The following is a 19,023-nucleotide window of genomic DNA, read 5'->3' on the forward strand; positions in this document are numbered from 1 at the left end:
TTTACTGCTCTCACGTGAAATGAAAACAAAACGGATTTCTGTGGCCAGGGGCTATCAAGTGAATTAAAATACATTCACATAATTACGGAAGGCTAAAATGTGTTGTTAGTTGCAGATTTTATTTTATTTCCACCTTTCTGACAGTCAAGCATTAATTGCCTTGCAGAACAATGAAGTTAATTTTGTCGGTTTGCTAAAGAAATTTTCTTTTATTAATCTTTTCTGCTGAGGCGGACAATATATTTGAAATGAAGTGTTTAATTCCAAACACTGTTTGCTGCATTTCAAGTGCATGTTTTCAACTTCTAGCACATATGGCATTATGCCATTATAAAGAACCAAACATGAGATAACATAGTACTGGTACTCCGAGAAAATTTACATCCCGAAAACTACATTGAAAAGCTTAATATCAGGTCATGGCCTACTTCACTGGCAATTTGGACATACGGATGTGCACTTTAAATATGCACTTTAAATGTGCACATTTTAGTATGGGTCATGAAATTTCGATGCTCTTGGAGTATCCTCTGATGTCTTGTTTCTTTTATGACATAATGTAAGATCTTCTCAAGTTTTACACGCACGAACATACGGGATCCCGCAGAAATGAACCTATTTCTAATAGGTCGCGGGAAAATATTCCAAATGGTGGTTTGAAAAGCTTTGCTATCAAAGTAAATTTCCTTTTACGCAAGTTGAACTATGTGCGAGAATGTACGATGAAGTTCTTAAATCACAGAGCGTTTGACTCTCATTTAAAAATCAAGTCTTTGATGACGAGCTATTTAGATGAATTTCGAGCCCAGAAGGTCAGATATTTATATCATTATTAAAAATTTTACTGACACATTTCTGTGATTATCTTACATTGTGATACGCGCAGAAAAGACCAACATTACATGTGAAAGCTTAGCCTCTCTTGCAGCGTATTAATCTTATAGATCAATATTATATGTGAAAGCTTTTCTTTTCATGTAGCAACACTGTGTATATTAATTTAAACCATTAGCTTTTTTTGTTTGTGTGTTCACGCTTCTTAACAGTGATGTTGCTATTGGCTGACTACATCACATGTCCTCAGCTCTGAATACCCGCTGTCATCGGCTGGCGAGGTCACGTGACATGAGCTATGCCTGGCTTACAAAAGATCATCGCAATTTCGATTTCAATGCTTCGGAAAGTAACATGCGGTGTTTGGTGGAATTCGAATTTATATTTTCATAACACGAAAATATGCAGCTTACATGTTGCTGCTCATCAAAGATCTTTTCCAAAACGTGTTTTTTTCCCCCTGTGTTTCGTTTTCTAAAGCGCCGGGAAATTCTACGTCTGTGTATAAAACCATAAACATTCAAAGGATTGGTAAGTTATACAGTTCTGAGAGTTAAGAGGGAAAAAGTATGTTTCCACCAGTGAGAAAGTGTATTTTTAACCGGGAAATCCTGGAGAAACCCGGGAATTTTTTCCCCTTGTCCGCGTATACACCCTGTTTTTTGTGGAAAACATTGAAAACATATACAGGGAAGTTATAGCCATCTCTAAGATGAAGAGCAGTCCCCTCCTCACTAAAATGTCATCTCCTGCCCCGGTCACACGCGCTGGTCTCGTATGAAAAGTTGGGTGACATTCCCCACAAGAATCTCAAAATGGTCCAGGGCATCATATTTCACCATGGTCTTCTTCTGCAATCTGATGGTGAGCTGCAGGTCAACTTAAGAGTGATGAAGTGTGCACTTCATCTGGTGTGTCCACAGGGGACCAAAGAAAAACAGAGTTGTTACCTGGGCCTTCATCTTGGCTTTCAATGTTGGTATATTGCCTCAGAAGGTCAAGGTGATGGTCTACTTGTGTGACGTGAAACCTTATACTGCTGCCCCTATAAGATGCTAAAGGTGTATGAAGATTGGACATATGTCTTCCTGTTGCACTGCTACCCGTCTGCAAGGATTGTGCTCATCGGCTGCATACGAACATTCCTTGTGCCCATCCTTCCACCTGTGTAAATTGAGGTGAGCTCCACACTCCCTGCTTACCAGATTGCTCAGTTTTTAAGTATGAGAAGAAACTAAAGAGCTCTAAGACCCTGGATAAGTTCACATATCAAGAGGCCAGAAGTAAGTATGACCATCTCAATCCCAGAGAAATGTCACACGCTTACGCTACAGCTGCAACATCGTTGGCTTCTCTGTTGACGATGCCTTCCTCTGTTGCACCTCTTACAGTGGACTCCCATGGCCACTCACTGATGCCTACCGCCCATGTGGTTGGGGTCCTCCTCATGCTTCCATCGCACACACTTCAGGAGCCTTGGCTCCCCACCTGCCAGGGACACCAGTCCCCATCCCCCAGTCACAGGCACCTAATCCTCCTCCGGCTTCTCTAGCAAGGAAGAGGTCCCTTGGGACCCTGCCATGGTTCCTTCTGGTCCAAAGACAGACACCAGCCAGTGGCTGAAGAAACCATAGGTTGCTGGCCATCAGACTTTCTCATTCTTCCTGTGTCCCTGAAAGCAATTCAGGGAAATCTTCTCTGTCCTCCTCATCTTCTAAGGATGAGAAGGACAAAAAGAAGTCCCCCCCCCCCCCCCCGATAAAGGAAACTCTGGTGCCCCTCATGCCACTGGACTCTGCATGTACTCCTTCCGCACCTAAGGTGGAGATCCTGGTGGCCCCTGAGGCACCAGATCGCCCCAGGCAATGTGCCGCAGAACCTATGTCAGTGAACCCCTGACATCTCAATTGGTCAACAGTGATGGAAGCAAGACATTTCATACCTCTTCATCACAGGTATGTGCAAAGACTATGGCTTCCAGTCCCCTGTAAAATATATTTCCTTAGATGGTGACATTTAGCTGAGCAGTATGGTCACCCATCTGCATCTGAGAACTTGCCTGTCACTGTCAGTTACATAAAACAGTGCATGGAGTGAATGCACTAATCTTTTACTACCCCCACCTGGATCTATATAATGCTCCATTCAGTGAATGGAAACTGTCCAGTGTCCTAGCCCATTGCCCTAATTTGGCCCCCAGGGCCATACTGCATCCACAACCAAATGCTGAAAAAGATCTAGTGTATTGTGAGCGTCACACCCTTGCCCTCTTTTAATTGGATCTGGAACGAGGGTGAGTTCCCATCTCAGTGGCAAGAAAGTGTGTAGTTCTGGTACTTAAACCGGGTAAGAACTCCCTAGAAATGGTCAGTCATTGCCCAATCAGACTTACCAACATTCTCTGCAAGTTGCTCAAATGCATGGCGAGCAAGTGGCTGTGTTGGCTCCTTGAGTCTCAGGGCTTTTTGGCTGCATCTCAGGGCAGTTTTCGCAAAGGCCGCTCCACAGATAATAATTTGGTTCACCTGGATTCCACCATCCAGGCAGCCTTTGAACATCATCAGCACTTCACTGCTGCCTACAGAAGGCTTACGACATGACATGGTGTCACCCCATCCTTACTACATTACACGAGTGTGATCTCTGATGTCAACTCCTGATTTTTCTCAAGTGCTTCCTTTCACACCGGTTGTTCCAGATTCAAGTAGGCACTTCACTCAGTTGCCGCCTCCCCCCCCCCCCCCCCCCAACTACTGTGCCCTTTTCCCTGAAAAGGAGCTCCATCTCCCACAGCAGCAATCCAGAACTGTCCACTCCAGTGTCTCTGTTCAAAACTGCAACTTTCTGCATTGTGCCTCTGGTCAGGGAGACATGCATCTGCCCCATGGCTTGTGCCTTGACCTCGGATTTGCCTCAAAGTCTTCTTTGGTCCAAAAGATTCTGCTGACCCCACGATTTTTCGCCGCCTGTTCTTGGTCATCCTTGAAAAGTATCCAGGTTCAGCAGTGGTATTCAGTGATGGCTCAACAGTCAACAGATGAACAGGCTTTCTATACATACATGCACGGTGCAGTGAACTCCATTTCTTGCCAAACGGCTGCAGTGTCTTCATTGCTGAATTGATGGCCTTTAAACCATCTCTTAGCCACATTTGTTCTTGGACTAGCAGGAGTATCCTACTCTGTAGTGACTCCCTTAGCAGCCTCCATGCTGTACACCAATGCTATTCTTCTCATGACTTGTGGCTATCCAGGATCTTGTCTCTGACCTATATCAAGCTGGATGGCCAGTCGTTTTGTTTGGACCCCCAGTCATGTTGTGATTTCGGGACATGAATGAGCTGACCTGTTGGCCCAGCTGGATGCCAATTCTGGAAATGGTGGTCCCAGAACCAGACCTTCTGTCATTATTTGCCATCGATTGCTGGAAGCCTGGAACTCTGATTGGTCTCCTCTGATTTTCCCAAACAAACTGAGGACAATTAAGGAGGCCACAACTACATGGCTGACTTCCCTGCATGCTTCTCGCAGGGTATTCACCATCCTCTGTTGGCCTCGCATTGGCCACACTTGGCTGATCCATGGCCACATTCTCAGAAGTGAGGATGCCCCTGACTGTCGATGTGGACCCCGCCTCCTGATGGTGGCTCACTTACTTATAGCCTGCCCTAATTTGGCTGCTTTAAGGTGGCACTTAATCTTGTTGACACGCTACCCCTGGTGCTAGGAGACGACGCCAACTCAGCTGACCTGGTGTTACATTTGACTCCATAAGGTGGGGCTATTTGGCCTCAATGACCACCTGAATTGCTGGTGGGGTACCCCTCTCTGGCTCCCCGACGCCCATCTGGGGTGGTCCTTGCTGCATGGCACAGCCTAGCCTCTATCCTTCCCACTTTTTATTCTCATTATTCTTTTTCATTTCTTGGTTTTAATGCCTTGTCTTGACTTATCTTTTAATGATCTGTCTACGCTGTCTTTTTTCTGGGCTTTCATCTCTGTTTTTTATTGTGTTATTTACACTTAGAATTTCCTCCTTCCTTTGAGGACCACTCCTGGTTTGCGCCTTAATGGATGAAGGGACTGATGACCTGCAGTTTAGTCCCTTTCACTCCAAACCAACCAACAAAGAAACTGTCACCCTAACATGTGGTGCAACAGGAAGTACATTCTGCCATGCATTTCACTGTTGTTTGACAGAGAATGGATGTAGATGTATATTTGAACACAACCAAACACATGCCGCTTTAACTGATCTGAAAAAGCTCTGACACAGTGTCATATTATTCTTGTAAATAACCACAATAGGGCCGAAGGCTGGTATGGCCCTGCAGGTTCCAACTTCTGCTGGACAGATCAGAGTGTTACCACATTAGGAAATGCCTCTGCGACCTCTTAGCCAGCAAATCCAACAATCATGTACATAAGGACAGGAGCCGCATAGCTCCTGGGCAATACACACCGAATTGGGTGAAGTTGATGGTGGAGGGGAGCATTAATATTGTCTTACAACTGGGACAGTCTGGCTGAAAGGGTCAATCCTGACAAAAAAACAAGCAGATTGCTGTCTGCAAGGTGGCAATCCCACCATCAGAGTCACTCAGCGCGGCACACGCGATTTGGTTGTGGGACAATTTCTGACTGTAAAGTACCCAACCAAACCTCAGAATTTGATCAGGCACATACAGGATGAACACACTTATGAAAAAGGACAAGCAAAATTGATCTTGAGAACACAAAGTGGCTATCTGTAGTGTTAGAGGATTAGCGAACAAAGAAGAATAATAAGTAAATTCATTAAAAACTATTATGATAAACCACTGCTATAACTGGACCAAAGAAGAAATTTCAATGGAATAAATATGATGTTCTACAGCAGACCAGCTCCACAACAGAGAGGCAAGAAATGTGTAGTGGTTTACATCAAAGAATATAACTATGTCCGTGGCAGTACCATGATGCTGACTGTACCGGGGGAAAGAAGAAATGTGGCAGTGATCGGAATCTACGCACCTGAAGAGGTAAAAATCGACGAGTTCACAGATTTTTATAACACCCTCCATGAAATAGTATACAACTATAACAATAACCATCAAATAATACTTCTGGTAGACCTACATGCCAGAGTCGGAAATACCATCTCAGGAGTAGTGGGGATAATGTGGGAGAAAACTATAAATCAAAATGGGAAGCTAAGAGATTTCGCTGCTTTTAACAGATGAAAAGTAATAAATACATTATTTTGAAGAGAAAAAAAAATACATTCAACAAATGTACGCGGTCGGTCAAGGGATACAGGTCTATCATAGACTACATAATAATCAATGGCAAACTAGAGCGAATAGTAAGAGAGACCAGAGTATTTACAGGATATGACATGGGATCATATCATTTTATAGTAATATCTCAGATGCACTTGTTCACAGAAGAAGAATAGGAAGTTACCCAAAGAATGAACTTTAAAAAATAAATCTCCTCAATGAAGACAGTGTCAACAACTTGTAACAAAGACAACTAACCAGATCTCTTCTGCAGACAAAAGCAGCTGAAGATATTGAGCAGAAATGAAACATTATAAGAAAATAAGAAAAGCAAAAACAAAGGCTGCTGATGAAACACTGGGTAAGAAGAAAAGGATGTCAGACTTTTTTTTTTTCTTTTTTTGTTGTCGTCATCAGTCTACTGACTGGTTTGATGCGGCCCGCCACGAATTCCTCCTGTGCTAACCTCTTCATCTCAGAGTAGCACTTGCAACCTACGTCCTCAATTATTTGCTTGACGTATTCCAATCTCTGTCTTCCTCAACAGTTTTTGCCCTCTACAGCTCCCTCTAGTACCATGGAAGTCGTTCCCTCATGTCTTAGCAGATGTCCTATCATCCTCTCCTTTCTCCTTGTCAGTGTTTTCCACATATTCCTTTCCTCTCCGATTCTGCGTAGAACCTCCTCATTCCTTACCTTATCAGTCCACCTAATTTTCAACATTCGTCTATAGCACCACATCTCAAATGCTTCGAATCTCTTCTGTTCCGGTTTTCCCAAAGTCCATGTTTCACTACCATACGATGCTGTACTCCAGACGTACATCCTCACAAATTTCTTCCTCAAATTAAGAAGGTATTTGATATTAGTAGACTTTTGTTGGCCAGAAATGCCTTTTTTGCCATAGCGAGTCTGCTTTTGATGTCCTCCTTGCTCCGCCCGTCATTGGTTATTTTACTGCCTAGGTAGCAGAATTCCTTAACTTCACTGACTTCGTGACCATCAATCCTGATGTTAAGTTTCTCGCTGTTCTCATTTCTACTACTTCTCATTACCTTCGTCTTTCTCCGATTTACTCTCAAACCATACTGTGTACTCATTAGACTGTTCATTCCGTTCAGCAGATCATTTAATTCTTCTTCACTTTCACTCAGGATAGCAATGTCATCAGCGAATCGTATCATTGATATCCTTTCACCTTGTATTTTAATTCCACTCCTGAACCTTTCTTTTATTTCCATCATTGCTTCCTCGATGTACAGATTGAAGAGTAGGGGCGAAAGGCTACAGCCTTGTCTTACACCCTTCTCAATACGAGCACTTCGTTCTTGATCGTCCACTCTTATGATTCCCTCTTGGTTGTTGTACATATTGTATATGACCCGTCTCTCCCTATAGCTTACCCCTGCTTTTTTCAGAATCTCGAACAGCTTGCACCATTTTATATTGTCGAACGCTTTTTCCAGGTCGACAAATCCTATGAAAGTGTCTTGATCTGCACATTAAACCTTGAAAATACCATAAATCTCAAACATAAAGCTTGTCTCAGTTATCTTAACAACCTAACAGAAGAAAATCATCAGCTTTACAAAGAGAAGAGGAACATTGCTAAAAAGGTGGTAAAACATGCCCACCATGAATCTGGGGAATGATTTGTATTTATAATCAAACATGCCCATGGACAACAAACACTAGCCTACAAGACAATGGAAATGCTTAAAAAAGCAGACAGAAATAATATAGATAAGTAACACAGAACAGCAGCAATGGATCTAACACTACAAAGCCCTTTGGTATTCAGACGAGCAGACAGGAAATGAAGAAATGGAATGTGTAGACTCACAAGGTGTGGACGATTTATGCATAGAAGAGGTGACCTTGAAAAACAGGAAAGCTACAGGCACAGACAACATCAATACTGAACTTCTAAAATACAGAATTTCTTTCCACCCGAGACTGCTAAATCTATTCAATACGTGTTGGAAAAGAAATATCATATCAAGGTCATGACAACAAGCAAAAGTAATATCGCTGCTTAAAGGAGATAGAAGTAACTGAATAATTATAGAGGGATATGCTCACTGGACGCAACATACAATTTTTACTCTGGGATCCCAGACGTAATACTTATTATGCAAGAGATCTCCCCCCCCCCCCTACACACACACACACACACACACACACAGTGAGTGGGAGGTAGGGAGTGAGATGATGCAATTTTCACAGAGAATCAGAATGACCTACTAAAAGGATTTTCACAGACTACAATATGACTATATCCACAAAGAAAACTAAAACACACAATTATATGACAGGACTCCCACAAGAACAAAAATAGCGGTGAATAATACATTAGTAGAATAGGTCACCCATTTTAATTATCCAGGATGTAATATCACCTACAATAATGACAAACATATAAATGACAAAGCAGCAAACTTTGGAAACTTATCTGGAACAATTAACAGATACTTTAGAAACAAGATACAAAAAACATATCTGGAACAATTAACAGATACTTTAGAAACAAGATACAAAAAAATAACATGAATGAAGTAATGTCATTCCTCACACCACTCTACAGAAGAGAGCCTTGGGTCATTTTTTTTTAAAAAAAAGAAGGAAGTAAGGATGCAACACAGTACATTAATTTCTTCAGGGCTATGAAAAGTTGTAGCTGTTTATAAAGATTAATAAACAGCAAAATTAGGAAAGATTCAACCATATTTGGCACAAGAAACGAAACTGAAGATAACAGAAGCGGAGTGAACATATCAACAGAATGAACAATGCCAGACTGTCTTGCAAAGTCAGAAATTATAATCCAGTAGGCCGAAGAAGTCTGGAAAGACCAAGGAAGATGTGTGCACTGTAGCAGGTAAAAGTCTAATACCTGAAGTGAAAGACAATAATTACTATCGAATACTGATACCATCAAAATCTTAACTGTCCAAGGGCAAATGGTCATAACTAATACACATTCTGGCTTTCTAAATTCAAAAATAGAGTAGCCTTGGGAGCTATATTAAGATATTTTCTGTACATGGCTCATGTGAATGACCTGCCTAGCCTTTAATTTCCAAAACATCACAGTATGGTATGACACAGTATTAATATTCACTCATTATGGTACGCATCATGGCATAAGTGAATCAGATTACAGTGGAGAAAGCATTCAATGAATTTCAACCAAATAGATTAACTTCAAGAAACTGTGAAAATTAACTTGCAATTTTGTTCCAGAAGGTTTCAAATTTAGATATAATTCCAAAGACTATCGAATTATTGAATATTCATCGTGACACTCAATCAAACTAAAATACTCACATGAACTAAACCAATATAAATTCATGGGTGTAAGACTTTGTATGAATACAAAATGGAATGACCATATAGGCTCAGTTGCGGGTAAAGCAGATGACAGACTTTAATTCATTAGCAGAATACTACAGAATGCAATCAGTCTACAAAAAATTTGTGTAACACGACCTAGAATATTGCTCAAGTGTGTGGGACTCATGCCACATAGGATTCATAGGGGATATGGAATATGTACAAACAAGGGTAGCATGAATTGTCACAGTTTTGTTTGACTCGTGGAAGAGTGTCATGGAGATGCTAAAGAAACTGAACTGGCATATGCTTGAAGATAGGCAGAAACTATCCCTAGAAAGCCAACTTACAAAGTTTCAAGAACCCATTTTAAGTGATGTATCTTAGATATATACCACAAATCCCTATGTATTTTTCTCACAGGTATGGACAGAAGCCTAATAACTAATACAATGGTAAATACCCTCTGCCATGCACTTCTATATTGGTCTCCAGAGTATGGATGCAGATAAAGGTGCTGTTGGAAGATAATTCTACTATTGGTTGTCAAATAATATAAAGCACCCCCATTCTTAAGGGCAAGTTGAAATGAGTTGTTAATTAAAAGATGTTTATTCATTCAAATGTTTCTGAACTCCATTTGTATTTGTTTTTTGTACTGAACTATATTAGTGGCAGTAAATATTTGTATAACAGTACAGAATACGCCAATCATATATTTTCACTGCATTTATGGTATGATGTTATTGCAAATGAACAAACAATGACGACGTCCAAGACAGTAAATTTATTACACACAATTGAAGATTATTATTCTGGCAGATGATGCACAACCTCAATTTGAGAAAGGATAGAGGAAGGAAACTTGGCGTGTCCTTTTCAAAGGAACCATCGCAGCACTTTCAAAACAGAACTCGTTGTAAACTTAAATATGAATTACCAAGCACAGATTTGAGTTACAATCCTACAGAATGCAAATCCAGAATCCTGCCACTGCAACACCATGCTAAGTAACTGCTGGGATTAACTGAAACTATCAATACTACTTTACCAAATCACAATCAAACTTGCCACCTTTCAACTTAAACTATAGTTCACAACTTACATTATAAAAAATAGTACAGATGCAAATAAAATTGTCACTGTTCTGTTGTCTTCCTGTTTGTACATGACATCACATGCGTAACATAATTATGTCACAGAACAAAACCAACATACAGTATAGATAGGTTCAGCTGACCTCTCTGTTGGAGTGAAAGAGTGTTTTTCTTTGACAGATGAAAGCAATTGTATGCATGTACAGTTAAGTGGAAGTAGTGAAGAACAGGATTCAACTTATCAACCAGTTATATTATCAATAAGGCAGCTATCTTTCAACGCAATTACTACAGTACTGTGATGTCGTACAACCATTTGTATTTTAATTATAGAAGTACTGAGACCTCTGTGGAAATACGGTTGTTTTGAGTGGGTACATTTTTTTAATTATTAACACCGTCAAATACATTAAAACTTAAAAATATCAGACCAGCGTGAAAAAAGGGATTTTGATTAAAGTCTAGATTGGGCACCCATCAGTTGAAGCAAAGTTTCTCTGGTGCTCATAGATTGGCAACATGTCAGTTTTGCATTGCCAGTGGGATCACAGTTTCATGTAACCAACGAGGAGTAAGGAAAGCGGCCATGTATTCCTACAAGTAGCAATGAAATTTGTAACCTTGGTTGGGACCTATTAGTACAGCTTCAATTGAGAATGTGACAACATTCCTTCACCTTTTGCTTCACAATACATTGTCTGCTGCCTGCTCTCTCACATGCTGCAAACAACCATCAGTTTGCACACCCCCTTCATACCAGTTGAACCATATGGCAAGGATTGACAACATTGCTGCGCAAAACATGTAAGTACACCACTGGCCTTGATCTAGATTTTTACTGTTTTTTTCTTTTTTTCCAGCAAGTACATAAATGTAACTATAGGCATCACAATGTGTACTAAAGGAAAACAAGATTGTTGAACACATTTCAGCAGCTCATGGTTAAACTATCACGCATCAACCAAACACTGACTTTAGGTTGGTCCACAGAGCAGTCTGTCACTGAAACTTCCACTTTTAAAAAATGCTAATAGTGATGCTACTGGTCAAAGAAAAATTGTAGCGTTATGAACTCACTATACCAACTTAACCACCACTAATTCCTTTAAAAGATACATCACTGAAATAAAATACGAATTGCTGCCAGTTGGTAATAATGAAAAACCATCTAAATGAGTACACGAGGACAAATACCTTCTAAATTAACCCCAACAGGTTGTCACAATCAAGGAACAGATGTCTCTTGACTATTCTTTGTACTAGAGTGGCCAAAACACAAAAAAGGACCATGGAGTATTGGAAAAACTTTTCTCAACACACTACCATATGGCGTGAGCTAAAATAATAACAGTCTTAATTGAACGTAAAAGAGTATCTTCTGACTACATTCTGAGTATTATGTTTACAATGTTTCTAATTTTTATTGTAAACGTAGCCTATTCATCCCAATCTCAGTTGAAAAGTATCTTTTTTCCATGCATAAACAAATAACTATGAATTTGAAAGCTGGCTACAAACTAACAAAAACAGAGTAACTTTAAAAAAACTGTATGAAATTAAAAGTATTATTGTTATGAAGTTCCAAAATTCATTTATGAATGAATACATACAGAAAACAAATATATTACTAAGTTAGTTAATTAGTATTATACTAATATATTACTGTAATATCAATCTTTCCCTCTCATTCTGTCCAGTAAGTCTCTCCAGGCCGAATTTTCCATAATTCTTCCCTTTTCCTAAACCTCATCAGTCCTTTCCCTTCATCTCCCTTTCAACCCATCTGCCATAAGAAGGAGCCACTGGCTCCAAAAGCTTGCACATTCCATTAACTATTAAACATGTTTCCTCACACTGCTGCTTAACAATAGATTTTTTTTTATCCCTCCAGTAGTATTTTACTATAATACTTTAATTTCAATTATAAAGAGAAAAAAACTAAATGCTGTGTTGGATAGTTAAAAGAAAAAGAGGAAAAATTAGTTTCATTGGCTAAACCAGCAATGAAAATAAAGTAATTTTTGAATTACCTGTACCTAGAGACTACTGAATATCATCAGCAATAACATTTTGGAGAAAATATCCCTTGATTGTTTTTATTGTTATATTAGCTCTCACCTATCCAGTTACTTTTAATTTAATCCTTCCGGTTCCATGCTACTATGTGAGTGAAAGCTACTTAATCATGGAAGAAGTCATCATCATACAGTTCACAGAAAGCTGATAAAAAATTTCAAAACCAAAAAAAGAAGACTATAGAAACATAAAAATAAAATTTTAGTATATGCAACAAATAATGTGATTCTGTGTAAATTAATGGAAGGAATTATGTCTAGTGTTCACTGGTGAAAAAAGGTGGAGATTAGTGTTTAATGTCCCATCAACAAAGAGGTCATTAGAGACGGAGCACAAGTTCAGATTAGGGAATGATGGAGAAGGAAATCGGCCATGCTGTTTCAAAAGAGCTTCCCGGCACTTGCCTGAAGCGATTTAGGGAAATCACAGAAAACCTACATTAGGATGGCCCGATGTGGGTTTGAACCATCGTCCTGCCAAATGAGAGTCCAATGTGCTAACCATTGCTTCACTGATGAATATGGTAGCCCGTTATGAATGAGTCCGAACATCATTAACCACAAATCACACGAGGAAGTACATCTACAGGAATGACAGACTTAATTCGAAGAAGTTTGAACAACACTCTGCACAAAGTCCATAAACTTAAACTGCAGACTGTTCTGACAGCCCTTTTCTTTGCTCAGAACAAACATTATGAATGCAGTGTTTCCCTAAAAAATAACAACATAGAACCTAGTGGAGTGAACTTATATAAAGTAACTAAGCTTTTTGTACTCCAGTGTCAGTACAGTTTCTACACAAAATTCTGAAAATGGTATTCTCAACAGATCTTTTCACCACTTACAGTGTTTGTCTACGCTGATTATTGAGTCAGCTTCTCACAGTAAAATACTGCTTCTGCAAGAGTAACATCTCCAAAATGTGTCTAGTGTGTTTATTCACAGTTAAGTGTCAATCCATTTTCTGCTGACCATCTTCATCACACTATTTAATAAATATGAATATAATAGAGGGAAACATTCCACGTGGGAAAAATATATCTAAAAACAAAGATGATGTGACTTACCAAACGAAGCGCTGGCAGGTCGATAGACACACAAACTAACACAAACAACCACACAAAATTCTAGCTTTCGCAACCAACGGTTGCTTCGTCAGGAAAGAGGGAAGGAGAGTCCACTCCCGGGATTGGAATGACTCCTTACCCTCTCCCTTAAAACCCACATCCTTTCATCTTTCCCTCTCCTTCCCTCTTTCCTGACGAAGCAACCGTTGGTTGCAGAAGCTAGAATTTTGTGTGTTTGTTTGTGTGTGTATCGACCTGCCAGCGCTTCGTTTGGTAAGTCACATCATCTTTGTTTTTAGATACACTATTTAATAATTTACATTAAAATTAAATGTGTTTGACAATGACACTTGTGTATGAGGACCTGAGAGAACACAGCACAGAAGTAACCCAAATAAAAAGACATTTAATTTAAAACCAGAGCAGTCTACAAGGGCACTACCATAGGAATTTATTACGTCCCAGGAATTATGGGACATTTCGTTTTCTTCCAGCAAGGCAAAGTATTCCGTGATAATAGAGCATCAATGTACACTAGGTATAAACCGAAGTAGACAGTCTATTTATTAAGACCTCAACATTTAGATGGATGAAGGTTGATGCTTTGTGCAGCTATACTGATTTAGATTTTGTTAAATCATCTGAGGCAAATGCTGGGAGACTCATTAAGCATGTTTGTATATACAGGATGAACCAGTACACCACCAACAAACTTTCGGGAGAAAATAGAAGGAACAAGCTTCAAAATTACACAGTCACTTTAGTAGAGCATTTATTCAGATTGCCAGTTTCAGCAAAAATATGTTGGCATCTTTGGATCTTGCTCACTACACTTCACTTCAAAGCATCTCGTGTATAATAATTTGTGTCACATAATAAACAGACATTCCAAGAACACACGATACATTATACCGGCATATCAAAGGTAAAACAATCAATATATAAAATATCATACACAGTGCATTGAATACACAAATTCAGGCTCATTTACAGTCTTTACCTGGCTTTAAAGCAAGCATGAGCAAGTATATTCAGTGCAATGTGTATGATACTCTTGTTTTACCTTTGACATGCCAATATAATATGGCATCCGTGTTCCTGGAATGTCTATTACGTGACACAAATTATTGTGCACATGAATGAGATGCTTTGGAGCATACTGCACGAGATCTAAAGATGACAACATAGTTTTGCCAAGGCTAGTAGTCTGAATAAATGATCTACTAAAGCACTCATGGCATTATGAAGACTGTTACTTCTATTTTCACATCAATCTACACCACACCTAGAGTGGCATAATGTCAAGCATATACAAACTTTCAAATTTTGTTCCGAGATATCTTCCGAGTATTTTGAAATATGGGACCCACAGTCTTCAGCAGCTCACTACAGTTATTGCATTTCATTTGCTTTTTTGCCCCCGTTACCATTTTATTGTACTGAAAATACTGAACAACCATGCCAATGTCTATGATATGCACTGTATGTCTTGTTTGGGAATGAACTTGTTCCATTCACTCATGGCACTTGCTATTGACAACATTAATGCCCACTTTACTCTTCGTTCTAGAGTTGCACTGAGTATTGTGAGTATTGCTCAGTTATCTCAGGTTTGTTTTCCTGCCTATGTTGGTTGCACCTTAACAGTGGTACACAGCAGTGTAGATAGGTTTACCGATGAACGGCTGGTAGACATGTATGCACCACCACGACACTATGCCAAGATATTTCTGCAGTGACAGCAGCGATATCACAGCACTTTAGAATTTGCGGGTTTGTGCATTACTCTTTGTGTTGTGTTGTACATTTTCGTAATAGCATATTACAGGGTTTTCAATTTATTGAAAGTATTTTCACAGAAAAAAGGTAGTTGTGATACAAAACTGAATAATCACTATTGCTCTGTAACAAGCTGCTGAAGACCATGGGCTCCTTATCCAAAAATTCTTGTATGGTATCCTCGAACAACCTCAAAGTTTCTCTGTGGAGTTTGGGTTCACCCGGTATTTCTAATCTGTACCTCTGTTTTATGCTTTCTCCTTCTAGCAAGGTAAAACATACATCATAAAAATGATCCGTGGAGTAATTAACTATAATACCACAGCTACTACTATGTGCGGTATACCTACTGTTACATGTAGATGTTACAACATAATAGTAGCATTTTTCAAAATAGATTGTTGGAGAGCCACCAGATCGTAATATGTTATGGTAGTCTGCTTTCAAAATTCGTAACAAGTACATGCTGGTGTTGTCGCAATTATCATACTTCCTGAAAATGACTACCGCCACAGTTTGATTGCTCTGGTATTTCGTGATTCGCTACAGCTGCAGCACACACGCCACTTGCCATGCAGCTACAGATGTCCTGCTCGCTGCAAAAGTGTCACCGTAATGTAAAAGTAATAACAAAATATATGTTGCTAAAACCAGTCTTTCGAATGAAATATCGCCATCCACTTACTATTTTCGATGCTGAACGACGTTTTACAACATTTTGTTTTGGGTGGCCTTCATGCTCCTGATACAGCTGACCTTTCTGTGGCCACCTCTCTGTCACTTATGATGTTCCACAACAAACAGTGTTTCGCTTCGTCCAATGAACTTCAAACACGCTTGGACTTCGAGTGAGTCACAGCTCATTATGTGGAAACACCTGCTGTTATCTAATCGACGGGTGAAATCATAAATCACGTGTTTGTGAAGCATTTGCGTTTAGAATATTTGTGCAGTACTATATCTTTGTTGGGTCATTTAATATTCTGTCCTACATGACCTACAACATGACAATGGAAAAGTGTGATATTCTAGGCTACTATGAAACTAAGAGTGCACTTAAAATTATTAGGTAGCCAACATTGTAATAAATTGTATTGTTTAGGTGTAGCTGGCAGTTTCTTTCTTTGCCAGTGCAATAATTCTGTAAATCTTTTTTGCGTATGCTTTCAGCGTAACTGTTGACTTGTTACTAATGTCCGCAGCTGACAAGAGACTGCGCGACAGGAATGCGACTGACATGATCTCTACAATATAATAGTACGCACTGTTCTAAAAACATTTTCAAGTATGAAATTACTTTGTAATTGTGACTGACTTGAAGAGGTTCGAGCGGCGTAAATGTGCTAAGTCGTATCATCTCTTTAGAGTACTGATCACAGTCTAACTAGACGGTTATACTGAACTGTAATTCTGAAATAACATCAGTGACTGTTATACCAATATTTTATTAATACTGGTACTGTCTATGCAGCTACTAAAATGCATTTTTTATTCATTATACACGTCTCGTTTTATTCGGTTAAAACATCACCTACAGTCTATGTGTAGTCAGGCTTCAAAACAGAGCAGTTAGAATAACTGCTAATGCAACCAAAAGCCAGTCCTGTAGAGACTACTTCAAAAATTATAATTTACTGACTTTATTCATTATGTATCCTTACCAGTATTATGTTTGTAAAAAAGAATGATGGACAAAGCATAATGAATAAAGAGATGCATAATTACAATGCACGAGACATATGTGATTATCATAGGATACTAAGTAGTGAATGAGCTGCTAATCATCTTCCACTTGATGCTCGCAGATACTTCCGCAATAGGTTGACAATAATATAAAACAACTCCATGGAGATCTTTTTAAAGGCAAATTTAAACAGTTATAATTAGGAGAAAAATGCTCCTATTGCAGCACAAAGAAGGCGAATGTGCCCCTGTTTAGTAATAGACTGACTGAAAAGTGGCGTGCCATCTGCCTCGTTCTACCTTCCTCAACACCTTTAAAAAATTTTCCAAAAATTCTGGCATGCGAACATATTTGCGTTCTTTTTAACATGCAACTGAGCTCTCACACCTATAAGCTCCCCTAATTACAACTCGCTCTCACCCACTACTCTATCACTGTAAGTTGTCCATACCCATCCACTCCCACTTGCCCATTCTCACTCACTCACTCAGCTCAACTCATTGTCATTATCTCTTTATGTGTCTCTAACTGTCACTGTTTCTTGTCTCACAGCCACAGTCTCCTTTGTTCTGTCCTACTGCTACTGTCTCCTCTGATTGCCACAGTCTTCCTCCTACTCTCTCTTACTAACACTGTCTCATTCATTCCTTCCCACTGCTGCTGTCTCTTCTCACTATCACCATCTCTCTCTTCCTCGTTGTCATTGTCATAGACTCTGTCTCTCATCATCACTGGCTCTCACCCACTTCGACTTTTCACTTCCTTTATTCCTTTCCGACTGGCATGTCTTCTTCATTAGCTTCCTAACATTGTTCTGTCAGTTTCAACTGTTCCACTGACATTGTGTTCCTCTTTCTCTCACACTACCATTGTCTCTTTTGCTCCTCTGTATCACAACCACTGTCCACTATCTTCCAGTCTTCCAGTATTTATTACTTTTCCTTCTCTTTTCCACTGCCACTGTTTCCTTCTCTCTCAGTGTAAAAATGGCGAATATGTTCACATGCCAAAGTTTTTGGGAAAACTTTTAAGGATGCTGGAGAAGGTAGAAGTGGTATCCCACTTTTCAGCCAGAATATTTTTTTAAGCAGGAGCATATTCGCCTTTTTTGAGCTCCGATAGAAGCATTTTTCCGCTGGTTCCCTTCTTTTCCTGGCTACAGCAGAACATGACACTCATTTGAAAAGGATGTTATGGGTCTGCAAAATTTTGATAGTTTATGTGTGTGAAACTGAAATAACAGAAAACTAATTTTACATCTCAAGCCGAATTTTAAGTGCACAAAAATTTTGCATGTGTTTCAGTACTACAAGATGGGGTTCCCAGAACCATTCTGAAGATAAAAGAACACTGTACGGCATATTTCTCTGTGTTGTGTTGCTTGCTTTGTACCATATTTGTTCTGGCGTAACATCATGCACCAGCACATTGGCAAGGAACATAATCACAAACAAGGCTGTGAGATGACGTCACCTAATAGTATGCTGACTAGGACCGTAGAACAATAGGACCAGCTTCTATCTGAAGAGAATATAAGTGCCATGCCAGATAGCTTCAGCTACAAAAGTAGAGCCACAGCAGAACACGCAATAGAAGATGCACTAGAAGAGCTGCACTAGAAGACGAGAACTGTTTATCTGAGACTTGTGCCTCATATCAGTTGCTTACACGAAAATTGTCTATATGGAAGGACATTGATTATTTGCATGTAGCCAGCTGCTTGTGACCCATCATGTAGAAACGAAAGATAAGTATTCTCAATTTAACTTATTGCGATACACTCCATTAATAAGCTCCACTTGAATTGTTCAGCTATCTGAGAAAACAGCTTCCTAGGCACCCTATATTACACGAGTGGGTGAGATCCCACATGATTTTGTGGGCGCTATTT

At 39.5% G+C, this 19,023-nt stretch overlaps 1 protein-coding gene across 4 annotated transcripts in view; it reads right to left on the bottom strand.

Moving 5' to 3' along the window:
• Positions 1 to 16,358, bottom strand: part of LOC126201612 (transmembrane protein 121B-like) — a 34,966-nt gene extending 18,608 nt beyond the window's left edge. For 2 of the 4 annotated variants that reach the window (XR_007540188.1, XM_049936800.1), the window contains exon 1: positions 16,134 to 16,358. The gene's annotated coding sequence lies outside the window, so the exon portion shown is untranslated. Of the gene's footprint in view, positions 1 to 15,794; positions 16,045 to 16,133 lie in introns of all 4 variants that reach the window. The other 2 variants (XM_049936799.1, XM_049936798.1) reach the window with 2 other exon arrangements.
• Between the last annotated feature and the right edge of the window lie 2,665 nt (positions 16,359 to 19,023).

Source organism: Schistocerca nitens, chromosome 1 (genome assembly GCF_023898315.1).
Source record: "Schistocerca nitens isolate TAMUIC-IGC-003100 chromosome 1, iqSchNite1.1, whole genome shotgun sequence".
NCBI lineage: Eukaryota > Metazoa > Arthropoda > Insecta > Orthoptera > Acrididae > Schistocerca > Schistocerca nitens.